Source organism: Cyprinus carpio, chromosome B18 (genome assembly GCF_018340385.1).
Source record: "Cyprinus carpio isolate SPL01 chromosome B18, ASM1834038v1, whole genome shotgun sequence".
Classification (NCBI taxonomy): Eukaryota; Metazoa; Chordata; class Actinopteri; order Cypriniformes; family Cyprinidae; genus Cyprinus; species Cyprinus carpio.
The window spans coordinates 15,823,797-15,843,621 of NC_056614.1; the positions used below are offsets into that span (position 1 = coordinate 15,823,797).

The 19,825-nt window shown below is 37.1% G+C and overlaps 1 long non-coding RNA gene across 1 annotated transcript; it reads right to left on the reverse strand.

Annotated features, from left to right (window-relative positions):
* Positions 1 to 2,403: 2,403 nt before the first annotated feature.
* Positions 2,404 to 10,020, reverse strand: LOC122140447. The gene is made up of 4 exons (XR_006157119.1): positions 9,998 to 10,020; positions 8,128 to 8,262; positions 5,711 to 5,827; positions 2,404 to 2,581 (listed from the first exon to the last, which is right to left on the reverse strand). It is a non-coding gene; the product is annotated as an uncharacterized LOC122140447 (long non-coding RNA).
* Positions 10,021 to 19,825: the final 9,805 nt, after the last annotated feature.

The following is a 19,825-nucleotide window of genomic DNA, read 5'->3' on the forward strand; positions in this document are numbered from 1 at the left end:
ATTAATAAAATTAATGACCCTCATGTCGTCCCAAACCCATAAGACCTTTGTTCATCTTCGGAACCCAAATTAATCAGAGACACGGAAGAAAAGAATTGTTGAATAAAGTTGTTATTTTTGTTCTCTTTGCGCACAAAAAGTATTCTCATAGCTTCATAAAATTATGGTTGAACGACTGATGTCACATGGACTATTTTATCGATTTGTCCTTGAAGATTGTCCTTACTACCTTTCATGGGCCTTGAACATCTCAGTTGCATTGCTGTCTATGCAGGGTCAGAAAGCTCTCGGATTTCATTAAAAATATCTTAATTTGTGTTACAAAGTTAAATGGAGGTCTTATGGGTTTGGAACAAAATTAAGAGGAGTAATTAATAACAGAATAGTCATTTTTGGATGAACTACAGTATCCCTTTAAGAAATACACTATGATTCAAAAGTTTGGGTTTGGTAAGATTGAGGTTTTTGAAAGAAGTTTTTATGCTCAACAAGGTTGCATTTATTTGATTAAAAATAGAGTAAAAACAGTAATATTGTGAAAGATTAATACCATTGAAAATAACGTTTTTATTTTTATTTTTTTTCTATTTTAATATATTTTTGAAAAGTTTATTTATTTCAAATTATATGAGCCATGTTTGCTAAATGGAAGAAGAAACATTATTTTCATTCAGTTTTACTTTTGAACCCTGTTTGATCTGAATTTAGATACAAATAATTCCAATCACTGCAACAGATCCAGATACATACCTGTATATAGATGGCTTAACTGCACACCCCAATTTTCTGATAAAGGCCATGTCGCAATCCAACACAGCTGAGTTTACAGATGTCCCTGTAAAAGAAATAAAAAGGACTTCTGGAGAAATCTGGAGGTGTTCTTTATGGGAGCAGTATGAGATCTTAGTAACCGGGTACAGTCTGGGGAGAGGAGGTGCTGCCCGCAGGTTGTTTACATGAGCTCCTGATTCAGGGGGGATTCGGTGTGCTGCACCCTTGTTGGGCATGAAGCTCTCAATGGGGAACAGCCTGAGGTTGAGGGTGGTAAACATGGCTATCCCAGCAGACATTACAGGAGCTTCAGCAGCCACCTGACAATGGCAATGGATATCAATGGTGGTATTATTGAGAGACTCTCAACATGTAAAACAGATATAAAACATACAGTGAGAACAACTGTTTTCCTATACAGATCACTGTTCTGTGAATAAGACAGGGGAAATATTAGTGGTGTGAACTGATGTCATTATCTGTTGCAATTACTAAACTGAGTTCTGAATAAACCGGATGTGGGCTTCAACAGAGTGTAAGCCAACGCTTACTGAAAAGTCAATTTTAGATGCAACAATACACTTTATGCTTTCAATGTATGACGTTCGTAAAATGAAAGTTTATTAAATATTTCATAAAATTATGTATTCTAAGTTTCAACCGTTATGTAAAAAAGCTTTTCAAAGAAAAAGCAAGTAAGATACAGATACTGCATAAAAATATAGTGGAACATTTTATCTTTAATGCTTTAATGTTACTTTTGACTACTTTGGATTTCTAAGCTCCACAAAATGAAGGAGATGGAAGTGTCATCTGATTTGAATGTGCACATTTTTAAACTTCACACTTTAGTCATATTAGCTTTAGAGACTCACAATTGCTTTGTAATTTAAGATGCATTTATTAAAATTCCGCTTCATTTTTGTGCTTGTTGGATAATCAGTCATATACTGTATATGTAACACATAACACCCCTGGAGGGAAAAGGGGGATTTTTCTCAGGATAAAACACAAGAGGACCTTAATGTTGTAATCCAATGCAAAGCACTTTCAACGTCTAAACAGTCAGATCTTGCCAAACACTTTGCACAGAACCAGACAGTATGAATAAAAAAAGAAAGAATCCGTTCCAGTATGTTCCCAGACAACCTTTCTCCAACAGAAGATGAGATGTTCCACTGTAACGAACTCCTTGTGGTTGGCCAGGCTACAGAAGTCCATTGTACCAGCACTGTGGCCAAAGATCTATTATCTGCCACCTGTAAAACACATATCGAGGCAACATGTGGTCAAAAACTTAACTTTTCATTTCATGCCATTTCATCCTGCGCTGGTTGCCTAAAGGGATGATAAACACTACACCACATTGAGATTTAACGCTCAGTCCATCAGTGTGAAAATTCCCTGAAAACAACCTTTGTGCTTGATTCCCACACATGATATAAATAATGTATCTGTGCTTACTTTAGGTAACAGTATGAACATGCCGCTTTCAGGGAATGTAGCATTCAAAGAAAACTAAAAGGAAGGTCAAAGAGCAAAGAAAACAAAACTGCAACTTACTATAATGGGTTCTGAGGTCTAGCCTCGGTGGATTACATCATACCATTGTTGTTATATCATACCATGTGTGTCCGAGCCAAAACACAGTCTTGTTCCATATGCATCCTGTTGGATCCATGTGTCCTTCATATTATCTCTCATTCACTTTGTTCCCCAGCCACTGAATGTCGATCATTTTGCATTCAAGGTTCAATCCATACACTATTAGCTGTTAGCAGAGAGATGGTTCTCATATCCTGTTTGGACTCTGTTGAAGGAGCGAGAGGGTTGGGGGAATTATTTAGTATATGTGAATTTAGAATGGTGAACAATGGCAAGTCTTTTGGCTTGTAATGAAAGCAAAATCTCAAGATCCAAAAGTTACTTTTGAGAATCCACATGGAATTAAAGGATTATTAGGGGTTCAGTAAGTTAAGCTCAGTCAACAGAATTTGCGACTTAATGTTTATTAACACAAATTTATTTCCACTTGCCCGCATTCTCTTAAAAAAAAAAGAAAGAAAATAATAATAATTAAATAACACTGGATTGAATTTAGACTAAACATAATAATTCTGTCAGAATTTCTTCTCATTTCAAACACAAAAGATGATATTTTCAGAATATCTTTTCATTCTTAGGTAAACTATCCCTTTAATGTGGTGGTAGAAAGGTCGAAAAGTGAGGCAGAAGTAAAAAGTGAAAGAGGACAAGAAAGGACACAAATGTAGAGAGAATCCCTATCAGGAACATGATGAAAGGCAGAAAAGAGGACGCACCAGAGGACAGCGGGGCAGACGTGGTAGAGGGCATCAGTCTCCTTTACTGCGCGATCACATTACGGCATACACAGGATGAGTAGCCCTTCAGGTGAGCGCGGTTGTCAACAGAGACAAACTGCAGCTCTTGGGACTGCCCCAGTTCTGACAAATTATCCCCCAACATCAGTCACCTCATTTGATTCTATGAGGCAGCCTGCGCCCTGCTCAGGGTCACACCAAGCAGCAACCACAAGCTGTTCATCTCCAGGTGTCCATTAATGATGTTCTCCTAGATGCCACTCTCAAGCACTATACAGTGAAGTGCAGTGCCTCACCCTGCTAATTACGAGCGAGAGGACAGGAAGTGTGAAATTCACTAATGCTACACTAAATGTCAAACACTAAACTGCTGACTCTTTATTTGTTGTCGAGGCGGCTCATTTCGCTCGAGAACTGGTGTTTGCTTAATGCAAATGCGGCTGGAAAGTAAGTGTAAGAACGTCTTTGAAGTCCAGGGCTGTAGGGATGGTTGACAAGGACAAGACGATGGAGGCGGAGTGAGGGGGAAACTGCTGAAAAGCTCCACCCCTATTAGCATATCAGACTCATTAGCATCCCACAGGCAAAGACCCCTGGGAGAGAATGAAGCCATCTTACTGTGAAATCTTATCCTCCCCAATCTAAGCGCACTCTCCATATCCTTCCCTTCAGCTGCGCAAAGTAGGACGACCTGTAGCACACTTCAGAGCAAAGCTCCCCGAGTTTCGCATGAGTAACTGCCCCCCTCTCCATTAAGCTGTTAAGCCACACAGTCAATTATCCTGGCTCAGGGAGGCGGCGGTTCATCCAGAGCCGGAGAAAACGATATGCTTTGGTGGACCGGCAATAAGAGAGGAGGGTGCCGTGAAACTGTGTACTCAAGCCAAGCGATTTCTCATGAGAAGAAGGTAAGGCAATTAGATGCTTCATTGCCTCTGGTGTTACATAAAATCTAAGGAGGATAAAAACGAAAGGCCATAATAGGGACATTTTGAACTGTTATCACTTGGTTGTCAGATTTACAGTTCCCCTTGCAGGTCTACCCTTTAAAAACCTGGGTCTGGCCACTTGTTAAGACATTAAGGGAATTACACTGCTCTAAAATTTCTGTTATTTAATGGAACATAAAACTAATATTTTGAAGAATGTTCATATTGCTCTTGTTCATGCAAGAAAAGGGCTGTCAAGCTCCAAAAATACACTATGAAATGCTCCATGGAACGTGTGGGTTATAATCATTAAAAAAAAATAACTGGGACACCAAAACTTACTAAAATAAAATTGTCCACAAATTAATTTTCTTGTTTTTATAGTATATTACATTGCTTGACACTTTTAGTAAACATGAAAATGGCACTAGACTGCAATGAAAAATAAAACTGTTATTATACAGTTTTAAAATAATAAAAAAAATTATGATACAAGTGGACTTTGGCAGCTCTATTGTACTAACATCTTTTTTTTTTTAAGCCACATACACACACACACACACACACACACACACACATTCGAATATACATCTAAACTAGACTAAAGTGATAATATCCCTAATTGTGAGCTATAATTCAAGTCATTTTTAACTATACAACACTTTTGTAAGAGAAACATACCAAATAATCATTATTCACTGAATATCTTGCCACTTTCACATATTCAGACTTGACATGTGGCATTTTTTCAAAACATGTAAGAGCCAATGAGCATTTGGCATCCCTGCCACCACATCTGAATATATGCCAATTTTTTGCTATCGTGTGGCTTCAGAGGACTTTGAATACATTATATAGGTTATAAGTTGCATAGGGTGCTTATTTGAGCACTGTAATGAAAATACTGAAAAAAAATGTTAATCAAATAAACTGATACTTTAAGACAACATTTACTTCACGCAAGGTGTGTTTAGCACTCAACTGTGTGTGACAAAGAGACAACCAAATCTTAAAGCCTCTCATTCAACCCTTGCCCTGCTACACAACCTGTGATGCACATATGGACCGGAAGAGCTTGTTTTTATGATTATTTAACCACAGACGGAAGCTGTCCATCTCATCGGAGAGGACTCATAGCACAAAGCCACAAATGGCCTTTTTTTTTCTCCATGTGGTGACTGTGAAAAACACCACTCACATCTGAAACATTTCCATTTTCCCTTTCTTCTGCAGATATTGTGCCACTCAAAGCCGCCATTCCCCTGGGCTATGACCAGCAGCTACTGGTCCCATTCTTACAAAACACTACTTCTTCACCCCATACCATTAGCATATGCCATCCACATGGCTGGCAGGGAACAAAAAACACATTGTAGTCGACTCATGCTTTTGTTTGAAGCCGCTTCAAAAGGAATGAGTGAGGATTTAGAGTACAATGTGGAAGCAACCCATTTAACAAGCTTCCCCTTGAGAATAGAAGAGAGGGGGAAATTGCTGTAGCCCGAAAATCTCCTAACCCCCGCATGAAAAAAGAGACGTTCAGAGTAAATAGATTTACTTAAGTGCGCCGGCTCATGATTACGTGAGTGTGTATGCTTTGGAAATATGGGGTAGCATGCAAACAGCCTGTGAAAAGAAAGTTATTTTCCATTTCTCAAATAACTGTACCTCAGATTTTGCTGTAATCTGCAAATCATACTTAGTCTAATGGGAAAAGTGGTTGTGGGTTCTTAAAAGCCATCAATGTTTTCCCAGGATGTCACAGATAGTCAGCCTGGAGCAGAACTGTAAAGCAATCAAGAAAGATTTGAGAGATTAAACAGAACCTAAAGAAGGGGGTGAAAATGTGATCAAGAGTGAAAAAGCCATTAAATCGTAATCTTTTGAACACATAACTACAATGCTGATGTATAATAATGGGAGCAGCTAAAGGTGGGCGTTTAAATGAGTGAGCGCTGTCTAAATCAATAGGGTCTCTTCTTAATCAATAGGTCTTCAGAAGCAGAAATGTTGTTCAAGATGAGATCACAGCCGCAAACAGTTGCATCCCTGTGTGGAGAGAAGCTGCTCGAAGTCAAGTTCTGGACATGACCCGCAGAGGTCCGTACACCGGGGGCTTATGTCACATGTGTTAATGTCAGCTTAGCTTACGATAAGATCATCTTAGGCTACGAGTTGCTCTGTATAACTACAACTGCATGTGACTCACAGCTTCACGCCAAGCAAAGGGCAGCCGTGCACATGTTTCAAGGGGGAAGAGAGTTGAATATATTTACACCTTGAGCAGACTGAGAGAGATATAAGTGAATTGGAAGGAGCTTGGTTACGGTTGCCAATTTGAAGCATAGACCATAAATTCATATATTACGGGATAATTTTGGAAAATACCTTCAGGTTACTCTTTCCAACTGAGGAAATTACTTTCTATAATCATAAAAACATAAATTCTTTAATGTATGAACTTTTTTTTTTTTTTTTTACTAGGGGAGGATGGGGATGCTTGTAAATCACGGGGTGACTTTTAAGACCTGACAAAATTGGTAGGTTTTGTAGTTTAATTTTATATTTCAAATTTGCTCAAATCTTTCACCTAAATGCTACACAAACCAGCTATAGCTTATCTGAGCAGACAGGTAAGGCCAACACTAATTCCTTAATTTACTTCTGCAGGACAAAGATTAAACATAGGATAGTGTTTCATATTTGAACTCATTAGCTATTTTAGAATAATAGTTTTACTTATTTTTTGAACACTTTTTTTTTCACTTTAAAATCAAATAAAATAAAATAAAAAATAAAATAGTTGGGATGGGATTACTTGTGGTTGAAAAAACAAAACAAAATAAATGCATGTAAATTTGTTGTAATAGTGGGGTAGGTATTAACAACTGCACTCATTTAACCTGAAATAAATTCAAATTCAAATTCATTTATATTGTAAATTTCAAAACAACTTAAATTTGCAGAAGATACATATTGGGAAATGATATCAAACTTTGCGAGAAATAATGAATCACAGACATTAAGGCAAGTGTAACAAACATCCCTTGTTCTCCACCATTGCTACTGCTGTTATTATTTCACAGTGCACGGTTATCAAAAGAGCAAGAGAGTATTTGTAAGATGCCTCGGAAACGCTATTTGGTATCAGGCCTTTTTCAAAAGACGCTCTAATCAATCAGACTGGGTTTGCCCTTCTGGAGAGACAAGCCCAGTTTCCCTGAACTCATCCGTCACAGACAGCCTCTGCTTGTCTTCTTGGCTCTTTTCACACCATTCCTCTTCCTCCTCCACTACATGATGACTTATTATGTTTTCCAGCGGCTCGATTTCCCCCTTCTCGTTGTTTTCACTTTCCCTCTTCTTGATGGAGAGTAACGATAGCCTTCTCTCTGATTTTTCCATCTTAATAGCTGGAGAAACAGCTCCAAATGTCTGGCATAGACTCAACCGGCAGAGAAACCTCAAGAGCTCAGCACACAGAGGGCGTTTAATCCTAATTTCTCCCTCCAATAGGCCTCTTCCGTAATATTCATCCTGAAAGAAAAACATCTGCCCCATCAAAACACCTTTAGAGATGGAGGAATCAGTTACATTCGAGGGTGTTTTTGTTGAAGCGAACAGTGGGTGAGGAGAGGCGCTTCTCAGCGGTTTCACACACAATTATCCATCCAAAAACTGTAAGGCAGGCTTGAGCAAAGACAACGACTGCCGCCAAAGATGTGCAAGAGGAACAGAGGTAATATTACAATGACGGTGTGAAGACTCCTTACTACTGAGAGATGAAGAACAAAACAAGAATTTTTTTTAAAAAAAGCAAACATTCTAAACCACAGAGTTCATGCCGTTTCCATGGAGAATCAGATTTCCAGTCTGTATCGCCTGATTGTTGTATATGATGCAAATGAATCTTATCCTGACATGTGAGATATGCAGAGATACCGGAGTTCATATTAAACTGGGTTTCAGTCATTTCTCTGAACAACATGCGTGGGAACAAAACAACAAAACAGTGATTAGATAGGATTCTAGAGAAAATAGGCCTACTAGTAAGTTGTGTGTTAAAAAGTGATCTTATACTTAACAGGGCAAAGGTCAAGCTCTGATCTGGATGGTGAGCAGAAGTAGAAAAAAGGTGGAAGGTCCATAGAGTATGTCATCTTGGTGGTGATCAGTGTTGTTCCCAGAGATCTACTGTTTCGTACAGTTTCGATCCCACCCTAATCAAACATTTATTTATTAAAACAATTACAGGCAAGCATGTTAGTGCAGACTGAAGGGAGGTAGTTCTCTGGGGGCTGTGTGCACATTGCTTAGTCTAGTTTTAATACACACTACTACATATTTGAGTGCTGCACCATTAAGCTCCATATACACCTAAACTAAACAATTCAAGAATCCTAGAACCAAATCATTAATTTAATTTAATATTTTATATACAGTCGTGGCCAAAAGTTTTGGCAGTGATATAAATTTTGTGTTTTGCAAAGTTTGCAGCTTCAGCTGTTGTGGTGTTCATTCTCATTGTTTCTAGATTATTGTGCAGAGTGATCAGATGCATTTTAAATAATTTCTCAAAGCTTAATTGGCCAAACAATTTACACACACACACACACACACACACACACACACACACACACACACACACACACACACACAATAAAAAGAAAATTCACTGTTTTTTGATCCCGACACAAAATGACCAGTTAACATTAATTGACTTATCAGCAGCACATGTGAAAGTGTGAAAGAATACTAGTCAGGTGAACTCACTATTATACTAAATAGATTGTAAAAGCAGACTAATTGCTATAAAAGGAGGGAAGAAGGGCTTCCAATCATTGTGTTCTTGTTAGCAATGGTTAAATCCAAAGAAACACTTGCAGCCATCATTGCTTTGCATCAAAATGGGGACCGGCCAGGACCGCCAGGACCGTCTCCTAATGAGGAGTCAGCTACAGAATCATGTCACCAGCAGTGCAGAGCTTGCTCAGGAATGGCAGCAGGTTGGTGTGAGAGCATCTGCACGCACAGTGAGGCCAAGACTTTTGGACAACGGCCTGATGTCAAGAAGGACGGCAAAGAAACCACTTCTCTCCAAGAAAAATGTCAAGGACAGACTAAAATTCTACAGGAAGTACAAGGATTGGAGAGCAGAAGACTGGTGCAAAGTTATTTTCTCTGATGAATCTTTCTTTCGATAGTTTGGGACATCTGGAAAAGGTGAACGCTACCATGAGTCCTGTGTTGTGCCAACAGTGAAGCATCCTGAGACCAACCATGTGTGGGGTTGCTTTTCAACCAAGGCAGTGGGCTCTCTCATAATTCTACCCAAAAACTCTGCCATGAATAAAGAATGTTATCAAAACATCCTGCAATAGTGACTTCTTCCAACGATCCATGAACAATTTGTTGATCCCTGCATTTTCCAGCATGATGGAGCACCATGTCAGAAAGCAAGAGTGATAAAGAAGTGGTTCGAAGACCATTACATTGAAATTTTGGATCAGTGGCCAGGCAACTCTCCGGATCTCAATCCCATAGAGAACCTGTGGTCAGTCCTCAAAAGGCGAGTGGACAAGTAGAAGCCCTCAAATTGTAATCAACTCTAGAAATAATAAGGCAAGAATTGATCTCCATCAGTCAGGATTTGGCCCAAAAGATAATATCCAGCATGCCAGAGCGAATTGCAGAAGTTATGAAGAACAAGGGTCAGCACCCTAAATATTAACTGAAATACAAATACTGAAGGAGCAAACTCAGCAAAACAAATTTATGTCACTGCCAAAACGTTTGGCCATGACTGTATACGTATACATATTTTGTAACAAACGGTCCACTGAAGGCGAGTTGTGATGAACCCAAGAGCAGCCTTTATTCAAAAGTAATCCACAATACAAATGAAGACTTGATTTGATCAGACTTGACTTGGCATGAACAGAAACACAAACTTACCAACAGCAGGTTACACAGATCAGTACTCAACCAAGGACAAAGGCAACATGAGGGCTATTTATATCAAACAATACAGGTCACATGACTAAGATAACCAATGAGAACAACCAAAATAACAATAGCAGGATAACATGAGGGCAAGGGAATCACATGACTAAACTCTGTGACATGAAATCATGAACTTGAAACAAACCCTAAAAACCCATGTTACATATATGTGTGTGTGTGTGTGTGTGTGTGTGTGTGTGTGTGTGTGTGTAAAATCATTAAATAATACAATTAAATAATTAAATGAATTATAAGATTGTACTTATTTATTGCATTTAGATACCCTTCCTTATTTTTTTTAGTTATTGCATATTATATAGCATACTGTAATGTACATCACTGTACGTATATTTTATGTACAGTATTTTATTTCATGATTATATACACTAATGTTCTTTTTTATTTTAAAACTTTTACAAATAAATATTTTATTCAGCAAGGATGCATTAAATTGCTAAAAAGTGACAGAAAAACATTTATAATATCACAAAAGATTTCTATTTTAAACAAATGCTGTTCTTCTGAACTTTACAGTTATAAACTCATCCACTAAAATATTAAACAGCGCAATTGCTTGACACTGATAAAAAGTGTTCCTTGAGTACCAAATCAGCATATTAAAATGATTTCTAAAGGATCATTTGACACTGGAGACTTTAAATTACATTTCAATTTAAAGTGCTTTTAAAATTTAAAAATATATTTAAATATATATTTTATAGTGAGCATAATAATAATAATAGCATATTAACCTATATCATCTAGATATTCTTCCTGAATATTTCTCATTTAAATAATTTTTGCATTAAATATGCTAAATGTTTTATTTCATGGTTATAAACAGGAAATAAAAAACATCAAAACATTATTTCAATGGAAATATAAGTTATTGGAGGCAAAATAAGTCTGAAACTATTCCTGTTTACAATTAAGGCAATACTAAACTGCCGATACACATTACTTTATAAAAAAAGTGTACAACTTTCTAGCTAAGTCTTGCCCTAAAATAAATGGTACAAATCAATTAATAATGGAGCTAGTTACAAATAAACTAGTACTACTTACTAGCTCCTCCTGTGATTTTTACATCCTAATTTAAGCAAGACCTTATGAACAGCTGGTGCAACCCTTCCCAGGAGTAATATTGAGCCTCCTGGACTAGCATCTACAGTACATACATTTCTCTTAAATGCAGACTATAATGTTACATTGCCTCAGGATCTTTAGATGTTTCCTCACTTACAGTGCAACAAAACTTTATCAGATACAGACATTAAGAAGACTTCATGGAAGTTTCTGGGCTGCTGCAGGCTAAGTCTTGTATCAGACAATCAGATGGTTAACAAAGCCCAAAGTAGTAAGTAAAATGTACAGCAAGAGGAGAAAAAGCACACACAAAGGAACCAACCAACAGAAGGACCAACGAGCATCTCTCTAGGAAGGCCCTGCAGGTTTGTCAGGCCCAGGAAAACAAGGGTAACGTGAAGGTCATTTAAAGAGCGCCAGGCTGTGTGGTGCTGGAGGGGAGCTGGGGGAGAGTATGCGGGGAGCCTGGCTGTGAATGTGTGACGCTGGGGCTGGTGCTTGGGCACTCTCCCTGGTGCTCCTCATCAATCTCCCCTCGTCCGCAGAGAGCCTCTCCTGACCCACATAGCAGCCCTACAGCAGGGAGGCCCCTTTTTTCTATTATTGATACCTTTGCATCACACAACTCCAGCGTACCTCCAGCACCACAGCAGAGGAGCCTCAAAGGTCAGAGAACCCCATGCAGACTTTAAGCCTGGAAGTCTCACCCATTGGCCACGTGACCTAAGAGAATCAGACGGAAACATCATAATGCATTTTTTCACAAAGGGGCTTGATCATTTAGTGATTGTTTAGGTCAATCATGACACATTGTCCCTGATGAGCATGTTTTTTTTTTTTTTTTTTTTTTTTTTTGAAACCATCAGGATGATACAACTCTCCTGATATCATGATAAAGATAAAATAATAATAAAAAAGAGGATTCATTTTCTATATTTTTCTTCCTATAAAGGGGGCACTCTTATCTCACATTCTGTAAATAATCTATTCATAATTTAAAGAAGAGTTTTATTTGTCTTGCGGTGGACCAATATCCACATAATCTGGCAAGTTTCAGGAGTGACAGATGCATTTAATTTCTAAATCCTTCCTGAAATTCCTATGACTGACAGTCATAACCTTAACAACAAACTGGACAAAATACCTGACTCACAAGCCTATGTCAAAATTAACTTGTGCATTAAGTGTTATTGTGTAAATGGAGACTAGTAAATGGTAACAGCAACATAAAAAAGCAAGAAAAACAAATTAGTGTTTTTAATGATATAATAAAAATAAAACTATATTCAATACATTATTTAAATATTACACTACATTATTGGCATTAATAGTTGTATTTGCAAGTAGTTTTAACAGTTAATTAATACTTATATACTATATTATATTACATAAATATATTAATACTGTTGGGGTCTGGGCTTTTCCTTCACTTGCAATACTTACTTCAATACAATAAAAGTGCTAAAATTTGATTTAATAATCCTTTTGAATCCAAAAGCAAGATAATGAAAATATAGCTAATGAGTGGTCCAATGCAGCCATCTGCTGGCTGAAGTGCTAATTTCATGTAATTTTACATTTTAAAGTGTTTGTTTTCCACCAGGTGGTGGAAATCGTCCACTAAAGCATGGCACATTTGCCATGTTATCTCAAAATGAGAAATGTGGATTCCTTTAAATTGAATTTAAACTGAAGTTTAAAAATAAACAAAGGTTTCAAATAGTAAGAAAAAAACTCCCTCAGAGGATTTAAAGGAAGTGTAATCTTTGTGACCTTTTTCACCCCTGATAAGTTTGCATCTCTGTAAACAACAGCTCTTATTATTGTGTAGCTGATGCATGGGGTGAAGTTTAAAGTTGCTGAGGTTTAACTGTCTGTAAATGGATGTTGTTTAAATTGTGATTAGTGACATTGCGTAATGATATTGGGCTATATAAACTAAATTTACAATGTTAAGCAATAAGTTTTATGTTCCTGCAGTCTGCTTTTTTGGGCAAACTAAGAAAATTTGTCTGGAAAAAAAATTCTTGTTAAGGGTTGGATTTCGTGTGCCCTGTATGCAACATTAATGTCCTTTGCTAGTCACCTGTTTAAATCATGAACTGCATTACTTGTGGTTATTTTCAGAGATGTTACATACATTTTATACTTGTGCTACAATTGTGTGAGCAGTGCTATAAAACGTTCAACCTCTAGCACCAGTGCTATATGCAAAAAAAAAAAAAAAACTTTACCTTGAAAAAAATACTCTTAAACCCTAAAGGAAATTGTAAAGGCATAGTTCAGCCCAGAATGAAAATGCTGTATGCTTTTTTTTGGTCATAAAACAATTTGATGGTTACAACACATTATCACATTTCTCTAAATATGAACATTTCTTGAAATTGATATTCAAAAACCATACTGAACTAAAATTTTTATAAATTTTAATCTATGTAATTTCTGTGAAGTTTGCATGTGTTTTAAACTAGATTTTTTGTTTCTTTATCAGGGTAACTCCTATTTGTGTTCGACTCTAAACCCAAAAGGTGTTCTCTACAAGTGATGCTACAGCAAAAAACGACTGACTTCAATGCTCAAAACAGCTTATCTTTTTTTAAAATATAGTTGTAGAAGTTTTCTCTCCCCAGCCCTTCAACCATATTAACTGAAAAAAGCATGCCGTTTTCACCAAGGTAATAAATTAACCCAGCCTCTTGAGAATGCTTGATTTCCTTGGTAACGCCATGCAATTGTGAGTCTGTTCTGTTGCCACGCATAGGAGGTCCTAATCTCACCTTTCCCTCAGATCTTGTTAAACAAACTGACTGTAAAACTATACCAGTTGCAGAACATTTTCCAAAAGAGAAACAAGGGGAGATCTTTTTTCGCTTAAGAGAATTCCAGCACATTTCCACAGCCCAGGCAAAACAAACGAAGCTCTATGAGCCAGCCTGACAGTGTGGCACAAGTATAATAAACTGCAAATTCCTAGTTCCTTCAGCATCACTCACATTTGTCTGTGGTTAACACCACAACGACACAAGGCCATGGAAGAAAGCAAGGGTGCACTAAGGACGCAGAACTGACCTGCCTGTTTCTGAACGTCTGCCCCGACAGGGATTCAGACGAACAAACACTCAAAAACGAAGAGCTTCTCTCTCTGCTGATGTTGCTGTTAGACATGCCTGAGGTGTAGAATCAGCTGGCTGGCTCTCTCAACAAAGCCCTGCTTCAGTAAACAATTGTCTCTTTGCTGACAAGACGTTCACATGTGCACTTCTCCAAGCATGTTAAAAGTATTTTTTACAAAAGCATTTACATACAGAAACAGAACAAAACACAGCGGCTGGTTTATTGCACCATTGTTGCCATACTGGAAGACAATGGCACCTTGAAAGCTTGCGCTAATCTTCCATTCTGACACGAAGCAAGAGATGGAGCTAGGAGCTTTGGTTTGGAAACAATCGTGTATTTGTTCTCTGCTTATGTTTCAAAATTTAGGATATGGTTTTAGGAGATAAACAGCACTCTAAGCAATCTAAGACTTGGGCGATGTGAAACACAAACAGAGTTGAATGTCGAACTATTGCAAAGCTTTGAAGCTGGAATGGAATTCTGGCTTTGCGTGGAGAAAACACAGCTTATCTCATTGTAGCTATCTCAACCATTACTGCAAACAGGCTGGCAGGGTTGGTGACAGCCCCTGGCTAAAGTGTTTGGCTGATTTTGTTCCTCTTAACTACCTCATCACTTGCACAAACACCTTGTTTAAAACATAGGGTAAAATGTTGCGTGCACGCTCTGTGAATAGCAGTCTTTATCAGAAGTGCAGCAGCTGTGAATGCATTAGCATACGTGCCGTGAGTCAGAATAAGCCACCTTTGTTGAAGTGTTAAACCACTTATGCAATTTTACAGCCAACTAACTGTGCTCTCGTTCCAAAATTTGGTTGCAGTTCATTATGAATAATCATAAGATTGAGATGGAGGGATTGGTGGAGTGATACGAGGTCAGTGTATTTCACAGAGCTGGAGTTTCCTGCCCTCGCTTTTATTTCGCTTTAGGCCAGAAAATATTTTCTGTAGTGCAGATGTGGATGGCTTTGTTTTCTCGAAATTCCATATGTTTTGTAAAACTAATCAGCCTCATGATTGCTCAACAAAATAACATTTGTTAAATATCAATACCATTAATTACAACACCATCTATGATGTGTATGATATGAGTGGACATACCAAAATCTTAGAAGCCTAGAGCCAACAAAATAATGGAGGGTTTTTTTAATAAAGGATCTGAGCATGTTTGACCATCAAAAACCATAAATACCATAATAAAGCTGATTATTTGTTCTTTTAATGATAATAATATTATAATTAAAAAATAAATCAAATACAAAGAGACATGCAGCTTCAATTTTAACCTATTTAAAGTCTTGCTGTTCATAATAATAATAAATAAAAAATAAAATTCTGTTAAATACAAAGCAAACTGAAATAGAGCTTCAATATAAGCCTCTTTACAGTCTTGCTGTACATAATAATAATAATAATAATAATGGTGGTTGAGTCCCGGATGGTGACCGAGAGGCTCTAAAGGAAAGATAAAATAAGTAAATGAATAAATAAATAAATAATAAAACTAATCTGTTCAATACGGCCAACTATAAAGCTTCAATACAAGCCTCTTTACCGTCTTGCTGTTCATATTCTATGTATATTGTACTAGGCAGTATATTTCACATTTCAGTATCAAGTTCCTCATTATTTGTCTATTAAATGTTTGTGGCCCTTTGAAAATTAGGAACAGATGTGTAATTTCCAAAAGGTCTGTTAAGGCAAACTGTTGAAAACCAAATAATCTTCAGCTACATAATATCGGCTCAATTACTTAAGAACATAAATGTGGATCATTTACGCAGAGTATTTCCGTTGGAACAGCCATCCACCATTATTCCTAGATTAGGACTACATGCACAATTTTAGCACAAGCAGTATTTCATGGTCCAAGTCAAAGTTCAGGAGGGTTTAAATGCATCTCTAAATGCTCACTAAATGTTGAGCATATGTAAGCATATAAAAAATGAAATCAAACACTACTAAGCAGTTGATTACTACGGTAAATATCATCAAGAGGAACATTAAGAACAAAATCCACATAGTGAGAAAGAGGAGATGAGTTAAAAGCAGTAAACAATGTAGGGCAATTACATTCTTCATTAAGAAAGTAAATACTCCCTATTGTAAGGAAATCCATCATCTAAAGTGTCAGGCTGGTATAGACACTGTATTCAGAACCCTCTGGAACAGATGAGATGAAGTTAATAGCTATAGTAGATGAAGATCTGCTGAGTGTTCACAAGTTTCTACACCTACATATCAGAGCCTACATGTGCATCATGCTGGCATGTAAGTGAGCATGCTTCAGCAGACTGGACACTGAAGTCAGCACAGATACTATGGTTTATTAACACCATCTAATGTAGTATTTAACATCTTTGTTTGGTAGATTGGTTAGACTTTGTCTTAATTCAGTAAGAAACAGCACTTTCACATGTATGCGGGGGCACTTTTGAGGCTGCGTTATGTCAAACCACACGTTTATCACTACGCCAACAGACTGGGTTTCAATTTGAATCTACAGATGTAGGTAAACGTCTGTAACAGAGGCTGGCAGTGTGCATTAATGACTTTGGAATCTGTAGAAATTTCCCCCTTGATGAACTTGTTTGTGATTGTTATAGCTTTATGTCAGCCAAAGCCAGAAATGAATTTCCACTGGGCCCAATGTCACAGTGGAATTTGTAAAAGCAATACTCTGAGTCATTATTCTGTTGTTAACTGTCATCTGACTTCCTTTTGTTTATTAAAAAAACTGAATTCGAAAAGAATATCCTAGCTAGTTGGAGGGTTGTAGAGCCCAAAATGGCAAAATTTCACCATAAAAGTATCAAAAACATGTCCCATATGCACTACTGTAGATTTCAGATCTTCTGAAGCCAAACAATAGATTTGTATGACAAACTGACTAAAATTTCAATCTCAAAGAAAATCATGCCATGGGTCTTAGCAGGACAGTTTGATGTCCAAATCTTGAACAAATAATTTTTTGAGTTGACATTTTTCAACGAATTGGTTGATCCATTTCAAACACAAGTCTAAATGATTTGTTTATATCAACTCATTATTAACTAATTTACTCATCGATTTGGCCAATGGAAGTTAAGGTGGTCTGTTAATAATGACAATTTACAATATGTCTTCGGAAGACTAGCAACACAGTAAACAAATCAGACCACTTTTACGATACTTTTATGGTGCTTTTGTGTCCTTTTTGGAGCTGTTTAGCACCAGAGTGGCCAGGTTATTCTTTATTTTTATGTTCCACCAAATCATCAGTCATACAGATTTGGAACAAAATAAGTATAATTTATCAGCGTGAAGGTCTGTTCACACTAATGACAGTAACTATAACTATTAAGTTTTAAGAATCGTTCTAAATCTATAAGAATAGGGATGTCCACACCGTAACTATAACGTTAATGACACAGAGGACTATCGATGGAATAATTTTCAGAATGATTTTTTCAAGCAGATGAATGATAAAATCATTAACAGCCAATCAGAATCCACACAACTTTAAAGTGATTGAGCATTTAAAGCGACAGCCAACATAAGTGCAGTGCGCTCTTATAATAAACAGAATGTTATTGTGCGTTCATGTGGACACTAATATTATTACTCTAAAGTTACCTTTGCAGTAATCATTCATGGTGTGAACAGGTCTTTAGTCATTCATTTTTGGGTAAACTATTCCTTTAAAAGATAAACAAGACATGAGGTCATTTAGTTCAGTGTGATTTCATCATGATCACCCACTCTTGTAGATGATCTCACCCCACTCATGATATCTGTCCAGGTCAATGATCAATTACCATATATCGAGACAACAACATACACAGGCACAACGATACAAATACTAATGAATTCATGTAAGCATCCTCTGATCTGAAAGAACATCCTCCACATCTGCACACAAATAAGGCTGCAGTTCTAAGGTCAAGATGATCCATCAACCAAAAACACACAAATAAGATGTTAGTTGCTGTCTGCTCCTCATATGATGCAAGACACAAGAGGTCTGGATCCCAAGCAGTACATCTTCAGCACAGTCAAGAGTCTTGAGGCCCTATGTCAGCTGCTGGTCTCCTACGTTGTCTCACGGCTGTGCAGACATGAACAGATGACTCAGAGCCCCCAGATACAACCAGCAAAGCCTGAGGTCTCAGACAGACCAACCACACATTCTCAACCTGGGAAAGACCTGTTAACACACACACACACACACACACACACACACACACACACACACACACACACACACACACACACACACACACACACACACACACACACACATTTGTGCAAACAAGGCTGGACAAATATGCATGCACATGCATGCACACACACACACACACACTGGCCTCCACCCCCCTGCCCTTTCACAGCCTTTGAAGGTACACAAGCACATCTATACATGTGGATTTTACTTTGTGCAAAGCTGCTAAATTCAAATGCTCTCCAAATTCCATTCCTAAGAGCAGCTATTGATCTAGACTTAACTACACATCTGCACGAAAGATCAGCTTTGAAAGATTAAGACAGAACTGTTCACTTTCATCTGAAAAACACATTTATGCAAAACAGGCTATTTGCAATAATAAGGCGAACTACATGCACATGTTTTACCCCTTATGTTGTCTTCATTAGTAAGGACTAGCACAGGTTTGGGACAGAGTCAGACAGAGGCCCCTACCATGTGACAGGTGTGTTAAATGGGACAAGCACTGCGGGCCTGTTTGGTGTGAGATACACAAAGCTGTTGAAGCCATATCAGAGGAAGAATTATTTTGTTACAGTCTATATGTCTTTAGTTGCTGCTCCAACATTCTTATAAAAGTCTGATGTACGTTTCCCCTATTCTATCTAAAGTACAAAAGTTAAAATCTACCATTTTTACCACAAGGACTAACAGTGGCATTGACTGCTTCAAATTGCATTTATCTAATATATATATATATATATATATATATATATATATATATATATATATATATATATATATATATATATATATATAACAAGTCTCAGTTAGCTTAAATGCAGTACACGTAGCAATGGCTTTTAAATAATATAATAAATAAAAAGAAAACAGATAGAATAGAAAAAAATAGAGCAAGCTAGTGTTAGAGGTCTTTTTTTCTTTTGTTAATTGTATGATAAATGAAAAGAAAACAGATGGAATATGAAAAGATTAGAAAGCTAGTTAGATTTATATAAGCCGATTCCTTATGTAGTGCGGATGCACTCAAAAAAATAATTTTAGTTGTTTGCTCAATTTACTTAAAATAAGCTAAAACAACATAAATCTTTAGTTTTTTATTCAGTTGTCATTTGCACTCGATTTTATTATATTAAATGAAATTACATTTGTAAAATGTTAAATTAAACCACTGAAGTTAAGTTTGGGCCTACATGAATCATTTACGTTGCATTGACTGAAACTGGGAAGTGGATTTCTAGTTCCCAGCATGCTTTGCATAGGGATAGACCAGGAGAATAAATGATGAAATTAAGTGCTGTTTAATGTGTTTTTGGTAAAGGGAAAGACATGTTAAAGTTTGTTGTTTAGTTATTTTTGACATTTAAAAGAGTT